General features: G+C 38.7%; 1 pseudogene across 1 annotated transcript; it reads left to right on the top strand.

Annotated features, from left to right (window-relative positions):
- Positions 1-20,286: 20,286 nt before the first annotated feature.
- Positions 20,287-21,782, top strand: LOC308619141 (G-patch domain and KOW motifs-containing protein-like; annotated as a pseudogene). Its single transcript has one exon. The product of its transcript is annotated as a G-patch domain and KOW motifs-containing protein-like (transcript).
- The last annotated feature ends 1,093 nt before the right edge of the window (positions 21,783-22,875 follow it).

Here is a 22,875-nt window from a genome sequence, read left to right on the forward strand (position 1 = left end):
CAGTCATCCATCAGTGGACAAGTGGGTTACTTCCATGTTTCAGCTATTGTGAATAATGTTGCTATGAATATGGTGTATCCTTACATTCTCTCTTATTTTAGGTTTGTTTCTTTTTTATCCATGGCATTTCCTAAGAGACTGGATTTATTCTATTTCGATCTCTGTCAATAAGACTCAGAAGAGGATTTGTATGTAAGTGATTGATTAAGGAAGTACTGCCAGGAGACTTAATAAGGCACTGGGGGAAGTAAAACTGGGAAGAAGACAAAGCCATCCATGTGTGCAATTTTAGGGAGTCCCACAGAAGGTAGTATCAGCTCGATCCCCCAGGAGACCTTTTGGAATGTAGATTATGCTTTGGTGCTTTTACTCCAAACAAGAGCCCTGAGTTTCATACTCCTATACCTTCGCTCATCCTCCTTGGGGATGTAAACTCCCAGGCACTTCTGGCTTTCTGTGTGCTTGGGCGAAGTGGCTCCAGCAGTCCCAGGGAAGTTCTCCAAATTAGCATTGCAAGTCTGGGCTGTTGGAAGCAAAAGCACACCAGAGCTTTTTGGGAAAGGGGCACGCAGAGAGAGCAGAGGGGTCTGGGAGGATCAGGGTAGAGCACCAGCAGTGTCCACGTGAGCTTCTCACTGGGAGTTTATGTTCCAGTGTCTTGGGCACAAACCATCGTTTACAATGCCCTTTCCATAGCCTTTCCAGGAAGCCCCTTGAGCATTCATAAAAATATGACTCCTAGTCACCTTCTCCAGTATACATTTCTGAGAGCGTTTCTGAACATCACTACGTAAGCCGTCTGAGAATAGCAATTATGTATTTTCAGTTCCGAGACTCCAACCTCTTGACAGTGCACCCGGAATTCAAATGAATTTCTGCTTTTCCAGGCATAGGATCCATTAATTCAATAGCACATGAGGGAAGCCCCCAACAAAAGCAAAATTAGGAAGAAAAATTAGCCCATGTGTGCTTACTGGACTGAAGGTCAATTTCATGCGTTGTATTTCTCGCTTTGAAACCAGGCATTAAGGAAAACACCCTTCTTGGGGACTCCAGGCACATTCTGCTTCACATGGGTGAGATCTCCTTGAGCAAATGATCTGGTCGTACTTGGGACTTTTCTTGATATTCAGAACTGGGAAACCGCAGATCTGATTTTCTAAAGCACTCCTTAGATGTCCATTATTATCTTTGCAAGCCTGCTCCCATTGAAATTAGTTTTGAAGGTTGTTCACAAAGTTATAAGACTGATTTTCCTCTTACCAGCTGTGGAAGGAAAACATTTTGGGACAATATGGCAGACAGGGACATTATTAATGTTACTTTACAAACTCATATATATAACCTTGATTATATGAGTACACATTTACACCAGTGTTCATGTTCCAGTGACTTCCTGTTGCTGGCAGTGCTGCATGGAGGGGAAGATGTTATTAAAATCCACAAATTCATCTCTCCCACCGTGAACATAACTTTTAATTTGACACTCATAAAAGTCATCAACTATAACCATAACCACCATTTTAAAGATAGAGGAAGTGAGACAGAGAAAGTTAATGGCATTCACTGAAGTTATATTAATACAGTGGTAGATCTTTCCATTATCTACAACTTACTCATTTTCAGTCAAAGATAAATTTCTTTCATAGGACATGACTATTATTGATTAGCAATACGGTTTAACTTTCCTCAAAAATGTGTCTCCTTTCTAGCCTCTGTTCTTTCTGTTTGCCATATAAATTTTAGTTAATCCAAATGAGTTTTGAAACTCGATGGTGAGATTGTGCTTTGTGCCATTGGAGCCTAAGGATCTTTGACTTTTGTAGTTCAGGATATGGAAATAGAATTGCACTGAGTGAAGTTTAAATCAGATTTAGAGTCAACCATTAAGTGATTTCTCTGTGCCTTGATCTCATCCATCTTCCAAGTATTATTCGACTTAATCTGTACAGCACTCTTATGAGAAGAGGTTATTGATCCCAATTTTACAATTGAATATAATAGTTGATCTTGAATACGGATATAATATATAATCATTTGATCGCAGTATTCAGCAACATCATTTTCCTAAGTCCCATGATCATGTGGAATTTCTCATTTAAGAACCACATAACTGGTACTTATTGATGCTTTGTCAAAATGGGTAAAAAAGATTAAGACAAGTGATGACCTGATACTAAAAAGAGTCCTTAAATATTATGAATATTACAAGCGGTATCTATAGGATTGGGAAATTTCTAAACATATATTTTGGAGAATAAGAGAAGGTAGGAATAAGTAGAGATTATGGGAGAAGATATCAGACTGCGTAAGGGTTTCCTAGTTAGCTCTTGCCAATGTAACTGAAGTTACCAATGGAATGTAAAAGCAGTGTAACTGTGATATTAAACAAGCACAGTGCATGGCATATAATAATAAATCAGCTGTATTTTAGAGTCCTAGTGTATCTTATAAAGAGAATTCTCACTGGGTGAAAACCCTCGTAGGACCCATTGCTTTTCTAGTTACCCTTCAGTAATAGCATAATCCTAAGGTCAGTTTAAGACATAAAACACAGTTCAATAATGAAAATACCTAGTCTGCTATCATACTAAAAACCTCATACTTTAATCTTGAGGTAGTAAAATGTCATACTTCAACCTTGATTTAAAGTTGAGACTTTTCTTCCTTCACAATTAGGTATTTTTAAAGCAGAAAAACTGTAGTTGGGGAAGAGAATCTTGTGCTGTTTCTTTCTTTCCCCACCTAGCACATGTGCTCCTCTTCTATTTTGCTAACCTTAGTTTCTGAGCACTGCAGATTGGACCACGAGGAGGGACATGAGATCGGAGAAGCAGTCAAGTTTTTAACTAACTGAATGGCACTGTCCTGGTGACCTAGCATCTGCATCACATATTATGGGCCTAAAGTTGACTCTTAACTCTCATGGGTATCTTCATGGCTTCTTTCATGGCTTATCTTCCCCTACTGCAAGAAATTTCTCCCCTGTAATTCCCATGAGGAGGGCAAATGCATGGCTGATAGCTTACTTTTTTGATACCTAGGCATCTGGCAATACCTGGATCTTCTATAAGCCAAGTTTCAGCAAAGGGAGCCACATTAATTATTTTGAGCAGTAGCGCGTTCAATATAGGGAATTATTGCTTTAAAAATTGTTGCAAGCGTTGAGAGAGAAGATTCTAGGTTGAACGTTTAGGAATGACCATCAGAAAAATAAAGAACTGACTCCCCAGGAGAGCTACTACCTCTGATATCACTACTGGAGCTATGGCGGAATTCAGAACCAACTGCTGCCATTGATTACTGAAAAGGTCTTTGGGAGCACAGGGAACTAGAACATGGACATCGTAGCCTTGACCGTGGGTCAGCTAACCAAAGCATAACTTCAGTGCTGCCACTTGAACCACCTCTACAACTACTCGTTAACAAGGGAACTGGAGAATGGACACTGTTGCAGAGAAAACTCATATTCCCATGACTGTGCTTGCTAGCTGAAACAGCCAAATAACATATAGGAAAATAGATTCTGCTTTACCCATGCCTTCCAAGTCTGAAACAAGTGTTTCTAATCATCAGAAACACATTTATATACAGAAATAGAGCTCTAAGGGAGTCTGGGAGGTGATTTTAGCTTTCTGATTTTTCTAACCTGTGTGTGTATGTGTGTGTGTGTATTATTTTCCCCCAGCTTTATTAGGTATAACTAACAAATAAAAATTGATATTTTGATATACATATACACTGTGAAATGACCACAATCAAACTAATTAACATATCCATCACCTCCCATAATTACCCCCCTGTTTCTTTTTTGGTGTGATGAGAACACTTGAGATCTATTTTTTTTTTTAGCAGATTTCAAGTATACAATACATTAACTATAGTGACCATGCTGAACATGAGGTTTCCAAAACTTATTTATTTCATAACTGAAAGTTTGTACCCTTTGATCACTATTTCCCCTTTCCCTCATGCCCAGCCTCTGGTAACCAGTATTTCTACTCACTGAAAACAATAAAACATTGATGAAAGAAACTGAAGAAGATACAAAAAATGGAGAGATATCCTATGTTCATGGATTGGAAGAATTAATATTGTTAAAATGTCCAGTATGCCCAAAGTGATGTACAGATTCAGTGCAATTCCTATAAAAATTACAATGGCATTTTCCACAGAAATAGAAAAAACAATCCTAAAATTGGTATCGAACCACAAAAAACCCTGACTAGCTAAAGAAGTCTTGAGCAAGAAAAACGAAGCTGGGGCTTCCCTGGTGGCGCAGTGGTTGAGAGTCCGCCTGCCAATGCAGGACACACGGGTTCGAGCCCTGGTCTGGGAAGATCCCACATGCCACGGAGCAGCTGGCCCCGTGAGCCACAATTACTGAGCCTGCGCGTCTGGAGCCTGTGCTCCGCAACAAGAGAGGCCGCGATAGTGAGAGGCCGGCGCACCGCGATGAGGAGTGGCCCCCACTTGCCACAACTAGAGAAAGCCCTCGCACAGAAACGAAGACCCAACACAGCCATAAATACATAAATAAAAAAAATTAAAAAAAAAGAAAAACGAAGCTGGAGACATCACATATCCTGATTTCCAATTATATTACAAAGCTATAGTAATCAAAAGAGGTTGGTATTGGTATAGATACAGCAAAAATATTTAATGATGAAAGACTTGATGCATACCCCCTAGGAATGGAAAAAGAGAAAGGATGTTAATTCTTACCACTCCTAGTCAGTATTGTACTCTGGGTTCCAGTCAGTTTGATATGGTAAGACAAATAAAAAGCATGCAGATTGGAAAGAAGAAAATAAAAATGTCCTTATTTTACAACCTGATTGTCAGTGTAGACAATCCCTCAAAATCTTAACCAAAAAAAAAGCTACTAGAACTATTTTTATTGAAGTATAGTTGATTTACAATGTTATATTAGTTTCAGGTGTACAGCATAGTGATTCAGAATTCTTATAAATTATATTCCATTCAAAGTTATTATAAAGTGGCTATAATTCCTTGTGCTATATAATAGATCTTCATTACTTATCTATTTTATACATATTAGATTTTATCTCTTAATCCCATGCCCCTATATTGCCCCTGCCTACTTCCCTCTCCCCACTGGTAACCATTACTTTATTTTCTATATCTGTGATTCTGTTTCTGTTTTGCTATATATGTTCATTTGTTTTATTTTTTAGATTCCAGGTAGAAGCAATATCATACAGTATTTGTCTTTCTCTGTCTGACTTACTTCACGAAGCATAATATTTTCTAGGTCCATCCACATTGCTGCAAATGGCAGAATTTTATTTTTTTTTAATGGATGAGTAATTTTCCATTGTGCATGTACATTATATCTTTTTAATCCAGTCATGTTTTTTTTTAAATTGAAGTATTTACAATGTTGTGTTAGTCTCTGGTGTATAGCAAAGTGATTCAGTTACATATATATTATACATATATATAATATACATATATAATTTTAGATATTTTTTTGCATTATAGCTTATTACAAGTTATTGAATATAGTTCCCTGTGCTATACATAGGACCTTGTTGTTTATCTATTTTATATATAGTAGTTCATATCTTCTAATCTCAAACTCCTAATTTATCCCTTCCTCACCCCCACCCCCCCACCACTTTCCCCTTTGGTAACCATAAGTTTGTTTTCTATGTCTGTTAGTGTTTCTGTTTTGTAAATAAGTTAATTTCTATCATATTTTATTTTCCACATATAAGTGATACCATATGATATTTGTCTTTTTCTGTCTGACTTCACTTAGTATAATAATCTTTAGGTGCATCCATTTTGCTGCAAATGGCATTATTTCATTCTTTTTTATGACTGGGTAGTATTCCATTGTGTATATATACGCCACATCTTCTTCATCCATTCATCTGCTGATGGACACTTAGGTTGCTTCCATGTCTTGGCTATTATAAATTGTGCTGCTCTAAACACTGGAGTGCATGTATCTTTTTGAACTAAAGTGTTTGTCTTTTCTGGATACATGCCCAGGAGTGGGATTGCTGGATCATATGGCAACTCTATTTTTAGTTTTTTAAGGACCTCCATACTGTTCTCCATAGTGGTTGCACCAATTTACATTCCTACCAACAGTGTAGGAGGGTTCCCTTTTCTCCACACCCTCTCCAGTATTTATTATTTGTAGACTTTTTAATGATGGCCATTCTGACCAGTATGAGGTGATACCTCATTGTAGTTGTGATTTGCATTTCTCTAATAATTTGCGATGTTGAGCATCTTTTCATGTGTTTTTTTGGCCATCTGTATGTCTTCTTTGGAGAAATGTCCATTCACGTCTTCTGCCCATTTTTTTGATTGGTTCTTTTGGGTTTTTGTTATTGAACTGTGTGAGTTGTCTGTATATTTTTGAAATTAAGCCTTTGTTGGTTGCATCATTTGCAAATATTTTCTTCCAGTCAGTAGGTTGTCTTTTCATTTTGTTTATGGGTTCCTTTGCTGTGCAGAAACTTACAAGTTTTATTAGGTCCCCTTTGTTTATTTTTGTTTTTTTTCTATTGCCTTGGGAGACTGACCTAAGAAAACATTTGTACGATTTATGTCAGAGAATGTTTTGCCTATGTTCTCTTCTAGGAATTTTATGGTGTCATGTCTTACATTTAAGTTTTTAAGCTATTTTAAGTTTATTTATGTGTATGGTGTGAGGGAGTGTTCTAACTTCATTGATTTACATATGGCTGTCCAGCTTTCCCAACACCATTCCAGTCATCTGTTGATAGGCACTTGTGTTGCTTCCATGTCTTGGTTATTGTAAATAGGGCTTCTGTGAACATTGGGGTGCACGTACCTTATCAAATTAGTGTTTTCTTTTTTTTCCAGATATATACCAGGAGTGGAATTGCTGGATCCTATGGTAGTTCTATTTTTAGTTTTTTGAGGAACCTCCATATTGTTTCCCATAGTGGCTGCACCAAGTTACCTTCCCAGCAACAGTGTACAAGGGTTCCCTTTTCTCTACATCCTTGCCAACATGTGCTGTTTGTAGACTTTTTGATGATAGCCATTGTGACATGTGTTAAGTGATATATCTTTGTTGTTCTGATTTGCATTCCTCTAATAATTAGTGATGTTGAGCATCTTTTAGTGTGCCTGTTAGCCATCTGTATGCCTTCTTTGGAAAAATGTCTATTCATTATTTGATTGGGTTGTTTGTTTTTTGATATTGAGTTTTATGGGTTGTTTATGTATTTTGGATATTAACGTCTTGTTGGTGATATCATTTGAAACTATTTTTTCCCATTCAGTAGGTTGTCTTTTTGTTTTGTTGATGGTTTCCTTTGCTGTGCAGAAGCTTTTAAATTTAATTAGGTCCTGTTTGTTTACTTTTGCTTTTATTTCTTTTGCCTTAGGAAATAGATGCAAAACATATTGCTATGGTTTATGTCAAAGAGTGTTCTGCTTATGTTCTCTTCCCATTTTATGGTTTCAGGTCTTACATGTAGGTCTTTAATTCATTTTTAGTTCGTTTTTGTATATGGTATGAGGAAATGATCTAATCTCATTGTTTCATATGTGGCTGTCCAGTTTTCCCGGCACCAGTTATTGAAGAGACTGTCTTTTCTCCATTGTATATTCTTGCCTCCTTTGTTGTAGATTAACTGACCTTAAGTGCATGCGTTTATTTCTGGGCTCTTTACTCTGTTGCATTGATCTATGTATCAGTACTATGCTGTTTTGATTACTGTAGCTTTGTAGTGTAGTCTGAGGTCAGGGAGGGTGGTACCTCCAGCTTTGTTCTTTTTTCTGAAGATTGCTTAAGCAATTCAGGGTCTTTTGTGGTTCCATATAAATTTTAGGATTGTTTGTTCTAGTTTTGTGAAAAATGTCATGGGTATTTTGATAGGGATTTTTATTAAATCTGTAGATTGCTTTGGGTAGTATGGCCATTTTAACAATACTAATTCTTCCAGTCCAAGAGTATGGCCATTTTAACAATAGCAATTCTTCCAATCCAAGAGTACAGCATATCTTTCCATTTCTATGTACCATCTTCACTTTCCTTCATCAGTGTATTAGAGTTTTCAGAGTATGGGTCTTCCATCTCCTTGGTTAAATTTATTCCTTGATATTTCATTCTTTTTGATGTGATTTTAAACTGGATTATTTTTTAACTTTCTATTTCTTTTTATTTTATTTAAAAATTTTTAAAATTGGTGTATAATTGATTTACAATGTTGTGTTAGTTTCAGGTGTCCAGCAAAGTGAATCTGTTATACATATACATATATCCACTCTTTTTTAGATTCTTTTCCCTTTTAGGCCATTACAGAGTATTTTTAACTTTTTATTTCTGATATCTCATTATTAGTGTAGAGAAAAGCAACAGCTTTCTGTGTATTAATCTTGTATTCTGTGACTTTACTGAATTCATTCATTAGTTCTAATAGATTTTTGGTGGAAACTTTAGGGCTTTTTATATAAAGTATCATGTCATCTGCAAATAGTGACAGTTATACTTCTTCACTTCCAGTTTTGAAACGTTTTAGTCCTTTTTCTTGTCTGACTGCAGTGGTTTATGACCTCCAATATTATGTTAAATAGAAGTGGAGAGAGTGGGCATCCTTGTCTTGTTCTTGAATTTAAAGAAAATGCCTTGAGCTTTTCACCATTGAGTATGAGGCTAGCTGTGGGTTTGACATAAATGGCCTTCATTATGTTGAGATATGCTCTCTCTATACCAACTTTGGTGAGAGTTTTTATCATTGATGGACGTTGAATTTTGTCAAAGGCTTTTTCTGTGTCTATTGAGATGATCATGTGATTTTTCCCCCCTTCCTTTCAATTGATTTGTTCAAATTATCTCTTTCTTCTTGATTCAGTCTGGGCAGGTTATATGTTTCTAGAAATTTGTCCTTTCTTTTAGGCTGTCTAATTTGTTGACATATAACTGTTCCTAGAATTCTCTTATGATTGTTTGTATCTTTGTGGTATTTGTTGTTGTGTCTTCTCTTTCATTTCTTATTTTGTGTATTTGGGTTCTCTCTCTTTTCTTTGTGAGCCTGGCTAAAGGTTTATCAATTTAGTTTATCTTTTCAAAAAGCTAGCTCTTGGTTCATTGATCTTTTCTGTTTTTTTTTTGTGTCTATATTATTTATTTCCTCTTTGGTATTTATTATTTCCTTCTGCTGACTTTGGGCTTTGTTTGTTCTTATGTTTTTAATTTCTACAGGTGATAGGTTAGGTTGTTTTTTTGAGATTTTTCTTCTTTCTTGAGGGAGGCCTGTATTGCTATGAACTTCCCTCTTAGAACTGCTTTTGCTGCATCCCATAGATTTTGGAGTTGTGTTTCCATTTTCATTTGTCTTGAGTTATTTTCTCATTTCCTCTTTGGTTTCTTCATTGATAGATTGGTCTTTTAGTAGTGTCTTGTTTAGTCTCCACATGTTTCTTCTTTTCGCATTTTTTCTTTCTATAATTGATTTCTAGTTTCATACTATTGTGGTTAGAAAAAATGCTTGATAAAATTTCGATCCTCTTTAATTTGTTGAGGCTTGTTTTCTGTATTCTGCAGCTTGTGAATGTAATATCCTGTAGATATTTATTAAGTTCACCTTGTCTATTGTAGCATTTAAGACCACTGTGGCCTTACTGATTTTCTGTCTAGATGATTTGTCTATTGACAACAGTGGGGAGTTAAAGTCTCCTATTATTATTATATTATTGCAAAGTTCTCCCTTTATGTTCTTTGGTGTTTGCTTTTTTTAAAAAAATAAATTTACTTATTTATTTGATTTTTTATTTTTGGCTGTGTTGGGTCTTTGTTGCCGTGTGCGGGCTTTCTCTAGATGCGGTGAGCAGGGGCTACTCTTCATTGCAGTGTGCGGACTTCTCATCGCGGTGGCTTCTCTTGTTGTAGAGCATGGGCTCCAGGTGCGTGGGCTTCAATAGTTGTGGCATGCAGCCTCAGTAGTTGTGGCTCTCGGGCTCTAGAGTGCAGGCTCAGTAGTTATAGAGCATGGGCTTAGCTGCTCTGTGGCATGTGGGATCTTCCCGGATAAGGGCTCAAACCCGTGTCCCTTGCCTTGGCAGGTAGATTCTTAACCACTGTGCCACCAGGGAAGCCCAGTATTTGCTTTTTATATTTAGGTGCTCCTGGACTTCCCTGGTGATGCAGTGGTTAAGAATCCGCCTGCCAATGCAGGGGACACGGGTTCAAGCCCTTGTCCGGGAAGATCCCATATGCTGCAGAGCAACTAAGCCCATGCTCCACAACTGCAGAGCCTGCACTCTAGAGCCCGAGAACCACAACTACTGAGCCTGCGTGCCACAACTGCTGAAGCCCACGCACCTAGAGCCCATGCTCTGCAACAAGAGAAGCCACCGTGATGAGAAGGCCGCGCACCGCAACGAAGAGTACCCCTGGCTCGCCGCAACTAGGGAAAGCCCGTGCACAACAACAAAGACCCAACACAGCAAAATAAATAAATAAAATAAATAAATTTTAAAAAATGTTTATATTTAGGTGCTCCTGTATTGGGTACATATATGTTGATGGTGTGATAGTCTATTCTTGTATTGATCTCTTTATTATTATATAATGCCCTTTGTCTTTTTTTGTAGCCTTTGGTTTAAAGCCTACTTTGTCTGGTATGTGCATTGCTACCCCTCTTTCTTGTCATTTCTATCTGCATGACATGTCTTTTTCCATCGCCTCACTTTTAGTTTGTGTTTCTTTAGCTGTGAAGTGAGTCTCTTGCAGGTAGCATATACAAGGGTCTTTTTTAAAAAAATTCAGTCAGCTACTCTATGCCTTTTTATTGGAGCATTTAGTCCATTGACATTTAAAGTAAGTATTGATAGGTATGTACTTAATGCCGTTTTATTACTTGTTTTCTGGTTGTTTTTGTAGTTCTCTGTTCATTTCATCTCCTTTTTGTTTCTTCCCTTGTGGTTTGATGATTTTCTTTAGTAGTATGCTTTTGTTTCTTTCTTTTTAGGCTTTTTGACTCTGTTATAGGTTCTTGATTTGTGTTTACCATGAGGTTCATATATGTTGAGCTATAAGTATATCTAATTGTTTTAAACTGGTAGTCATTTAAGTTCAAACACATTCTAAAAATGTTTTACTCCCTTTCCTCACATTTAGTGTTTCTGTTGTTATATTTTACATTTTCATGTTTATCACTTAACTGTTTATTGTAGTTATAGTTGGTTTGATAGTTTTTTGTCTTTTAATCTTCATGCTAGCTTAAGTGGTTGATCCTTAGTCCTTATTATATATTTGCCTTTCCTAGTGGGATTTTTCCCCATGCTCTAGATTCTTTTTTTCTGCTTAGAGAAGACTCTTTAACATTTCTTTTAGGGTAGGTTTAATACTGATGAACTCTTTTAGTTTTGCTTGTCTGAAAAATTATTTATCTCCACTTTGATTCTAAATGATGATCTTGCTGAGAAGAGTATCCTAAGATGCAGAGTTTTCCCTTTAAGTACTTTGAATATATCATGCCACTCCCTTCTTGCCTGAAAAGTTTCTGCAGAGAAATCAGCTAATAATTTTATGAGGATTCTCTTGTATATAATGCTCTTTTTCCCTTGCTGCCTTTAGAATTCTCTCTCTAACTTTTGTAATTTTAATTATATGTCTTGATGTTGGTCCACTTGCGTTCATCTTGTTTGGGACCCTCTGTGCTTCCTGTACCTGGATATCTGTTTCTTCCTTCAGGTTTTGGCCATAATTTCCTCAAATATATTTTTTATCCCCTTCTCTCTATCTTCTCCTTCCAGGATCCCTGTGCTGCAAGTGTTGGTATGCTTAATATTATTCTAGAGATCTCTTAAACTCTTTTCTTTTTTTAAAAAAATTGTTATTCTTTTTGCTGTTCAGATTGGATGATTTCTTTGGTGAAGTATCTGTTCAAATCTTTTGGTGGGAGAGCTGGATATGACATGAATGCAAGTCACGTCTTTCCTCAGGGTGTGCTGACAGCTATCACCTTGGTAGGGGGTGGGGCTGGAGATGGAGTGGCTAGAATTGGAGCCAGGTATGAGGCAAGACTTCCCTTATGCTCAGTGGCTGTCACCATCCTCTCAGGGGCCGGGTCTGATCCCAAGGTGCTGGAGCAGAAGCCCCAAGCATCAGGCCTGAGATGGCTCTGTGTGTACTTTCCCCTCTCCCAGCATTGGAACCCTGCCTCAGAGAGCAGGAGTGATGAAGCAAGGCAGGCCTGTGTGGGCTCTTGGCTTGTGTTGATCATAGATGGAGGTTTGAGCTGTCTCCCATACGCTGCCTGTGCAGGTGCCTGCAACTGTTTCCCTTTCTCTGTTCAGGTGCATCCTTGGGTGAAAGTCCCCTTTGTCCCTCACAGCCAATCCCTGGCCCCAGCCTCCACCACTCCTGCCCTGTTGTGGAATGGCTCCACAGGGCAGGTGGGGCCTGTGTGGACTCTCGGTGTGTACTGTGGCATGACCTGTGCTAGAGCAGCTGCTGTTAGAGTTCTGGGCTGCTTTTGATGTGCTGCTTAAGTAAGTGCCAACAATGGCTGCCACTGGCCCACCCGGGCTCCACCCTGGAACCAGGTCATCTCTGCATCCCATGGCTGAATTTTCTCCTTGGTCATGGCAGCCCTGGATCCTGTGCCACATTGTGATGTGGAGTAAGTGGAGCTGGAGTGTTTGCTTGGATCCGGCTGGGGCGCTCACCAGAGCGGGGAAACTGGCAGCCACTAGAGCAGCCTTCTAGCTGCCCTCTCCACCCTGCCTTGGGGGCAAGCCAGCATGTGTACACATTCCTCATGGAGTCCAGACTTCCCACAGCCTTCCTGTTAGTCCCAGTGGTCCTCCAACCAGCCAAGGCAGCTTGTGTCCCCTGTGCGGGACAGACCCGGGGACTGGGATGCCCAACCTGTGGCTCTTACTGCTCTCTCCCCAGGGCACGTCTCCACCCATGTTTTCTCCCTTTTCCTTTGAGTGTCCTCCTAGGGGCACAGGTCCTGCCCTGTTTGCTTTTCTTCCTTTCCTACTAGATTATATGTAGATCTTTCTTACAGCCTTCATTGTACAGGAGTCTTTCTGCCAGTTTCCAGTTACTTTTTAGTGAGAATTGTTCCACGTATAGATGTATTTTTGATGTATCTCTGGTGGAGGTGAGTTCCTTGTCCTCCTATTTTGCTATCTTGATTGGGATCTCTCTGGTATACTTCTCTCTTATTAGTCACCTGAGCTGGTGGTAGCAGTAGATTCTGCCTGGAGTAATAGTTCAGACTGGTGGTTGTGCCATGAGTACTACAAGTCTTTTGTCTCTGACCAAGGGGTTTCACGTCTTCTGCCAGCATCAGATTTTAAGACCTTCTCTAACTGTACAATAATTTACAAAGTATGGGCAGTGAAAGTGAGGCCAGCGCTGTGATCCAGCCTGCTTTTTCCTTTGTGGTTTCTCTCCACCCCCATGAGTAACTTGGTTCCTAGGCTCCATGCACCTCCCCTGCCTCCTGCCCCTGGGGTCTGCACCACTTGCTGTCTGTCTCAACACCTTCTCATAGCCTACTAGAACTATTAACTCCATGAGTTTAGCAAGTTTACAAAGAAGTTACAAGGCCAATATGTAAAACGAAAAGAAACCCTGTATTTTATAATAATGTTGGTGAAATATTAAAAAGACATCACTTGCAATAGCCCTTCAAAATATAAAATACTTAGGAATAAATATAACAAAATATGTATAATATTTGAATGTTGAAAACCAAAAAATAGTGATGAGAAAAAATTTAAAAGACCTAAACAAATGGAGAGGGATGCTATTTCCATGGATTGGGAGACTCAGCATCATAAACGTGTCTATTCTCCTCAAATTAATCTATAAATTCAATACAATATTCATTGATATCCCAAGAAGCTTTTTTTGTTAAAATTGACAGGCTGATTTAAAAATGTTATGGAAATACAAAGGACCTCAATTTTGTAATTAAAGAACAAAACTGGATGACTACTCGAGACTTATTATAAAACCATAGCAGTCAGGACAGGGTAGTATTGGTGAACAAGAGTGATGAAGATCAATAGACATTAATCCAGAAATAGTCCCTCACGAATATGGTCAACTGATTTTCAACAAAGGTGCCAAGGTAATTCAATAAAGAATAGACTTTTCAACAGAGAGTGCTGAAACAAGTATACATCCACATTCGAAAAATGAAATGACCCATGTATCATACCATATTTAACAATGAATGCAAAATGGATCATAGGCTTAAATGTAAAATCAGAAACTATGAAATTTCTAGAAGTAAACATAGAAGAAAATCGTGTGACCTTGGTTAAACAAAAATTTCTTAGCTGGGACACATGAAACATAAAACACAAGAGAAATATACATAAAAGAAAAAGATTAATAAATTGGACTTCATCAAAATTTAAAATGTCTGTTCTTTGAAAGATACTATTAAAAATGTAAGTAAAGTCATAGGTTGAGAGAAAATAGTTGCAAAACACATAGCAGGATTTGTATTCAGAATATATAAAGAACTTTCAAAACTCAATAGTAAAATAACAAAATCCAATTTAAAAAATGAGCAAGATATTTGAACAGATACTTTACCAAAGAGGAGGTTCTGATGGCTGATTGCAAATAAGCACATTAAAATATATTTAACATCATTAGTTACTGTGGAAATTTATAAAAATGCAAACTGCAGCAATGAGATACCACATATATTTAGCAGAATAACAAAAAGGAGAAAAGAAAGAACCCTGCCCCTGTACTCTTCCCCCCACCCAGCCCCAATCTGACAATTCCAAGTGTTGGTGATTATATGAGGATATGGAACACCTGGGATTTTTATACACTGCTGGGGGGAATATAAAATAAAAGAGCCATTTTGGAAAACAGTTTGGCAGTTTCTTATAAAGATAAACAAATAATTACTATAGGGCCAGAAATCCCATTCCTTGGTATTTACATAAGAGAAATGAAAACATACGTCTACACAAAGACCTGTATGCATATATTTATAGCAACCCAAATGCCCATCAGTTGGTAAATAATCAAATTTTGGCACACCTATACAATGGAACAGTACTCATTAATAAAAAGAAACGAAGTGCTGATACATGCAACAATAAGACGTACAGGAAAAAGTAAAACTATAGAGACAAATTACATCAATAGTTGTTAGGCACTGGGGGCAGAGGGCAGGAATTTAAATTTACTACAAAAGGTCATGAGGGAACACTTTGATAGAAATAATCAATATCTTGATTGTGATGGTAGTTACAAAACTGCTTACATTTGTCAAAATGCACAAAACTGTACACCGAAAGTGAATTTTACCGTATGTAAATAAAAAAGTGGTGGGGAGTAATGAAAAGATTTAAACATAGAATTAAGTCTAAATACTAGTTGCAAATTTGGTTGCAGTATCGTACTCAGAGTGATAATTCTTGCAAAAAAGATATTAAAATAAATAATATTAATCATTTGAAATAAGGAACTGGATTCAAAATCAGAGTTTATGTATTGTATTTTTAAATTGCTAAATTAGAAATAATAAAAATAAATGTACCTAAGCTTTCAATTCAAGCAGTTGTAAAGAGAATGATGAAATAAGTCAAAGAAGACCAGGAGGAAGAAATTAATAAAGGTAAAAGCAGAGTTTAGTAGATTAGAAAATAGGAACAAGAAGATTTGGTTAATAAATCCCAAAAATATTTATTGAGGAAACTATAAAATAAATTGCTGCCCAGATACTGAAGAAATCAAGTGATACCAGGAATTGGAATAGGTTGTAACCACAGATAAGAAGATACAAAATAAAGAGAATGAGATGAAAAACTTAATGCTGTGCTAACTTTTCAATTTCTTTTATTTAACATAGCATTTATTTAGCCTGTTTAAGTAATAGTTTTCATGGCAGAAATATGTGGAAAAGAATACTTAAAATGAAAAATCACTCATAATCCTATCAGTAATAACTGTATTATTACTATTATGTTATTGCAGGTATAATTTGCTACCTGTCTATCTCCATATTTATCTATCAATACATTGTAGTTTTTATAAAAAGAGAATAATTCTCTACATTATGTATATTTCTAGAAGCAGAATTCCTGGATAAAATTACATTAAAATTTTTAAGAATTTTGATTTTGTTCTCAAATTGTCCTCCAGAAATAACGTAATCCAGAAATCCAGAAATACCATAATTATCTTGTGAGCAGAGTATGAGTGCCTACTTCCCTACCCATTTGCCAATACCGAGTATTAGATTTTTAAGAATTAAAAAAAACAAATTTTAAAAATCAAATTAAAAAAAATAAAATAAATTATTATTTTAATAACAATAAATTATAATAAATTATTTATAAATTATAAATAATTTATTATAATATAATTATAATTATAATTATATAAATAAATTTATAAATTTATAATAAATTATTTAATTGATTTAAATTATTTAATAAATTATTTAAATAAAAATAAAATTTTTGGGCTTCCCTGGTGGCGCAGTGGTTGAGAGTCCGCCTGCCGATGCAGGGGACACGGGTTTGTGCTCCGGTCCGGGAGGATCCCACATGCCGCGGAGTGGCTGGGCCCGTGAGCCATGGCCACTGAGCCTGCGCGTCCGAAGCCTGTGCTCCGCAACGGGAGAGGCCATAACAGTGAGAGGCCCGCATACCGCAAAAAAAAAAAAAATAAAAAAAAAAAATAAATAAATATTTAAGAATTTTGATTTTGTTTTCAAATTGTCCTCCAGAAATAACATAATCCATAATCCAGAAATAACATAATTATCTTGTGAGCAGAGTATGAGTGCCTACTTCCCTACCCATTTGCCAATACTGAATATTAGATTTTTAGTACCCATTTGCCAATACTGAGTATTAGATTTTTTTTCAATCTTTGCAATTTAACATGTGAAAAGTGGCATTTAAGTTTTAAAATAAATTTTATTTTTTAATAATTTTTAAAAAATTAATTAATTTTTGGCTGTGTTGGGTTTCTGTTACTGTGCATGGGCTTTCTCTAGTTGCGGTAAGTGGGGGCTACTTTTCGTTGTGGTGCACGGGCTTCTCATTGTGGTGACTTCTCTTGTTGTGGGGCATGGGCTGTAGGCGCCCAGGCTTCAGTAGCTGTGGCAAATGGGCTCAGTCGTCATGGCTTGTGGGCTCTAGAGTGCAGGGTCAGTAGTTGTGGTGCACAGGTTTAGTTGCTCTGCGGCATGCCGGATCTTCCCAGACCAAGGCTCAAACCCGTGTCCCCTGCACTGACAGGAGGATTCTTAACCACTGTGCCACCAGGGAAGTCCCAATCTTATGCTTTTTATACCCAAATGTTACATGTTCTTCAAAGAAACCCTAGAAAACTCAGATAAGAGATGAAATTAAGAAAATAAAAGCACCCATAATCCTGTACCTAGAAAAAGTTATGGTGTATATTTATATTCTAAGCTTTATTAAAAGGTGGTATGTATTTGGTCATATTTAAAATGATTTTCAGATTTCAGTAGCTCTAAGTCCTGTCCCTTATCTGCCTATATATGAAGTGATTTCTCTCCCTAAACATTTCTAAGAATCCCCAAGATTACTTACACATGTAAAATAGCTGTTTCTCAACTGTGTCACTTCCCTTCTGGAATTCTCTGACAGAAGGAAAATGTTTTCTTATAGGAAATCAAAGCTTCTGATGCGATCTCTTTGCTTTCCTTTTATTACCATGTTCATTGGTCTCATTTGTCCCTAAGCAGTGCCCAGAAACCTGCTGTTGTTCTTCTGCTCCTGGATTATTTACCTCACTGAATGCCTCTCACCAGACCTCTGACCCCTGACTGCCTTGCCACCTTGGGTTGTTAGCATTGTGCCACCTCCTCCAATCTTGTGAATCTGGGCTGCCGTGGATGGCTGTCCTCATTGTTGTCCTTCTCTAGCTGGTACCAGTCTCTCTGGCTTCACCAAACCTGTTGTCCCTTGATTTCATTGCTCACCTCTCTCACCAGCCAGGAGGACAATGCCTTCACCTTCTTTTCTTGTGTTCATCTCTTTTCAGAGTGGCGTCCCCATAGCAGAGTTGTTTAGTTGTCCAGTACATAACTTTTATTTCTACCACAGCCCTTTCCTTTCTAGGAGTTTTGGGCTCTCTGGGCTTAGGGGAAGGCTGGGGAAACTAATGGGAGTGAGGTCAGGTCCTTCTGCCCTTCCTTCCAATGCCCCTTCTAATTCCTAGGACCTGCTGCTATTTCTGGTACAAGGTGCCAGATTTCCTCTTTCATGTTGATATATTCTTTGGACCTCCACGTTCTTTCTTATGTTGAGTCTGGCCTGGCTTTTCTCAGGTCTTCTCTCCTCACAGATCCTCTCATTTATGTCTACATATCTGATGCCCAATTTTAGACAGAGTTTCAGTTGTTTCCTGTGGGTCCAGAGAGCAAGGGACCTCTTTAAGGTGTCTAAACATTCCATGAAGGTTAAGCAGTTTTCCAGTATTCTTTGACAGTCTTATTCAACAAGTGGTTTGAGAAATTCTGAGATCTAGAGAAAGCGTCCCAAGGAGTTCATGGTATCAAAAGCAGTAATGGTGCCTGCTTACATTTATATTAAAGATCAGTAGATAAAATAATTGTTTAAAAAATATCCCTTTAAAAGTGGACATATAGTTCTTCAATATGTAGTTAGTGCACATCGTAGAGATCAAATGAATGTGCTTGTGACTCAGTCACTTAGCCAGACACGGTGAATTGAATATCAACCACCAGCCATTGCTGGACTTGGCCATCACACAGCTGTAAATTATTTTTATTCATAATTATAAGCACAAAATTATTATTAAGGCTAGACAATTATTTAAGACCGTGACATAAGGAACACAGAAACTGCTATATATCAAGTTAATGAAGAATATAAAATATTAATAATTCTCAGATTTTCTTCAATATGAACATCACCAAATCTGTAAGCTGCATCCATTTGATCAAAATTCTCATGTAGCACATTAGGAGATATAAGAATAATTTTAAAATTATGATTTAAATGGAGAATGTTAGAAGACTTTTCATGTGTGGGAATAAAGACTTTTTAACCACATGTGTTATAATTAGGAGAGTGTGCATAAGCAGACAAATGAAACAAAATATGAAAATACTAATTGTATTTTTTGCATGTAAAATATAAGAATATCAGACATCCATAATAAAATAGTTTTTAATTTATTTTATGCTGTAATTCATAGTTAAATTTAAATTTTACTATACTCTTGGCTCCCAAGTATCAATATAGTACACTTTAAAAATGATACTTTTTCTTACATAATTAGTCTACATTAACTGGCATGTAAAAAGTCAAAACTTATTTTTGTACATAGTGGGTATATATTATATGTAAATGTACAAATGTTGAAGATTGCATTTAAATGGAATTTATAATACATTTTCAACCTAAAATCATGTCATTATAACATGCAGTACAAAAAAATGGCAGACCCATTAACAAATATCTAAGGGATTGAAGACATTCTATCTCTGTACTGTTCAATGTGGTAGCAACCAGCTGCATGCAGCTATTACAATTTAAATTAATTAAAATGAAATAAAATTAAAAATTTAGTTTCCTATTTACAGTAGCCACATCCCAATTGCTCAAATAGTGCATGTGAATGGTGGCTATCATATTGGATGGTGCAGTTGTATGACATTTGCATCATTGTTCATAGAAAATTCTGTCTGACAGTGTCGATCTATATTATTGTGAAAGGGATTTGTTAGTTAAAATAGTAGGAAAGCCTGCTTTATGTGTTAAAGTTATTCTTGCTAATGTCTTTTCCATGATTATAAGTATTTAGAGAGTAGAATTTATGCCTAACCAGGACTGGTCCATACTGGATGCTAAATACATACAAATACACTTATTGTATCCCAGTACCAATAATGAAGACAACAACAGACAGTGAGCCACAGCCACCGCCCACCTCTGCAGGAGACCCTCCAATACTAGCAGTAGGGCACAGTAACGTGCACACAGTAGGCGACCAATAAACGCCTACATGAAGGAGTGATGACTAGCAGGAAGGAAGCCACCTTCTACAACGCCTACCTTCCCCAAGAACTACATTTCCCTGTACGCTTGGCACCGTGGGCTCTTGTGAAGTAAAAAGAGCGGCAATTACTTCCTACTGCCCCTATCCGCCTTCGCCTGGCGGTGCCACAGTGTTTCCTGGGAAAGGTAGTTGTACCACTGGTGGTCAAGCCCCAGCAAAGTGAGCGCAAACTAAACTTCCCAGCAAGCAGCGCGCCGGCCTGGGAAGAGGGGAAGATGGCGGATGCCAAAGACGGTGTTTTGTGGCCTGCAGGAGCCTCCAGTGCCCCAATTTCATTCAGCTTCAATCACACGTCCGCCCAGAGATGGCTGGTGGGAGACGCGGCTCCGGAGAAGGATTTCTTGAAGACCGAGAAACGGAGGGAGCTGCAGAGTGTGCAGCCCTCAGAAGCCCCCAAGGAACTTTTCATCCCTTAGATCCAGAATGGCCATCTCAGGCAGCCACCGACCCAGGCCCCTGGGCCATCCACACATACTGAGGTCTTGGTGGATGGGATGCTGTCCCAGGCTGTGAAGGAGCTCATTGAGGAATCCACAAAGTCTCTGGAGGAGAGAGAGAATGCGGGTGTTGACCTCACGCTCGCTATCCCCATGATCCAGAAAGGATGCACCCCCAACGGGGAAGGGGCAGACAGTGAACCCTGGGCTGAGACAGTGCCGGAGGAGGCTGATTATGAGGCAGTCCCTGTAGAGGCCTATGGGCTGGCCATGCTGCGGGGCATGGGCTGGAAACCTGGCGAGGGCATCGGCCGTACCTTCAGTCAAGTGGTGAAGCCCCGTGTCAACTCACTGAGGCCCAAGGGGTTAGGGCTGGGCGCCAACCTGACTGAGGTCCAGGCCCTGGCCCCCACCAGCCCCCACGACCTGCTGAGCCCAGATGAGGAGTAAGAGAAGGATAAGGAAGACTAGCCTCAAGGACTGGTGCCTGGAGGAGCTGTGGTGGTTCTTTCTGGCCCTCACCGAGGCCTCTATGGGAAGGTGGACGGCCTCGACCCTGACAATGCTCGGGCCATGGTCCGTCTGGCTGTGGGGAGCCGCATGGGGACTGTTAGTGAGTACTGCCTGCAGCCTGTCTCCCAGCAGGAGTTTGACAAGAACTCCTTGGATCTGAGCCAGGTGAGCAAAACTTCCCCAAGGCAACAGAATGGAACAACCTCGTCTTGGAAGGCCCTTCATTATCAGGACCTCCACGTCCGGCAGGAGGACTCAGCGAGGAAGCAGAAACACCATCCAGACCGGTGGGACCCTAAGCATCTCAGATGGAGACAGGATGGGCCTGCAGCCAAGAGTGAGAAAGCAGCTCCCAGGAGTCAGCACTGGCTGCACAGGGACCTGCGTGTGCGGTTTGTGAACAAGCTACACAAGGGTGGCCAGTATTACAACACCAAGATGACAATCGAAGATGTCCTGAGCCCAGATACCTGTGTGTGTCGGACAGATGAAGGCCAGGTCCTAGAAGGCCTGAGGGAAGACATGCTGGAGACCCTGGTCCCCAAGGTCCAGGGCAACTGGGTGATGGTGGTGCTGGGGCCATGGGCTAGAAGGGTGGGCCATCTGCTGGACCGGGACAGAGAGCAGAGCCGGGCTCTTGTGCAGCTGCAGAGAGAGAATCGGGTGGTGGAGCTTCACTATGATGCCATCTGCCAGTATGTGGGCCCCAGCGACTTGGAGGACTGACCTGTGGACACACTCCCATCCCCCAGGTTGTTACCAATCCCGTACAGTGTGAAAAGCCTGCCTTCACGAAGGTGTGGGGGGGTAACGTTTCCGCCCTCCACTTGCAGTGCAGCCCTGGGACAGGATGGACCAGAAGGGAGGCTAGAAACAAACCCAGTATTTACCAGAACTTAGTATATAATAAAAACCAGTTCAGATGCTTTGTAAAAAATAAAAAATAAAAAACAACAGCAGAAGGAACAATGTCACCATATATTTTGATATACTTTATGTTGTACGAAGTGCTTTTGTGTAAATGATCTCATTTGAATTTAAAAACAGTTTCAGGAAGTTGGCAGTGATTATTACTCCCATTTTACAGTTGAGAAGTCTGAAATTCAGGGAAGTGAATGGACTTTTCTAGATGGTAATAGCAATAATATTAACAGATTTTTTTGATCATAAATTTTAAATGGTTGTTAATAGCTAATGTCTATCGACAGTTAATATTATTAGCTATTGATATCGATAGGTAACGTTTCTTGGCCCCTCAGTGAATTATGTAATTTAATTATCAGAAACCTCTGATTAGGTACTACTTTTACATCTTCCTATTTTACAGATGAGGAAACTAGGGCTTGGGGGAGTTAGGCAACTTGCTCAAAAGTCTGGGATTTGAACTCAGGTAGTCTTTTATGCTTGTATGTTGGGTTAGATTCATACTCGCTTTTCGTCTGCTCTAACTTTGGCCTTTGAGATCCAAAACAACATGAGCCCTCTTGGTAACTTGGTGGTCCCAATTCGACCATCTTGTAAAGAAAGAAAATTTAGCAACTAGTATTGTGTCAAATAATCCCACAATATACATTATATTGAATGTAGCCAACCTTGAGATGCTGTGTACTGATGGCACCTTGATGCAACAGACTGAAGATATTGATCAAAGGAAAAAAAGACACGTGACTCTTTAGAGTCAGCCTTACATTTGTTTGCAGCTGGAAACAATTATGAGTTTCTGCTACAATAGAGAAGACTGACAATATGCTGTCAGCCAAAGACCTAGAAATCTCACAATTAAGCCAGTCTCAACTTGGCATTGAGATGTCTCTGTAGTCATGGGTGAGGACCTCCAGGTGTTTACATCATTTT

Source organism: Mesoplodon bidens (assembly GCF_964165515.1).
Source record: "Mesoplodon bidens genome assembly, chromosome: 6".
Classification (NCBI taxonomy): Eukaryota; Metazoa; Chordata; class Mammalia; order Artiodactyla; family Ziphiidae; genus Mesoplodon; species Mesoplodon bidens.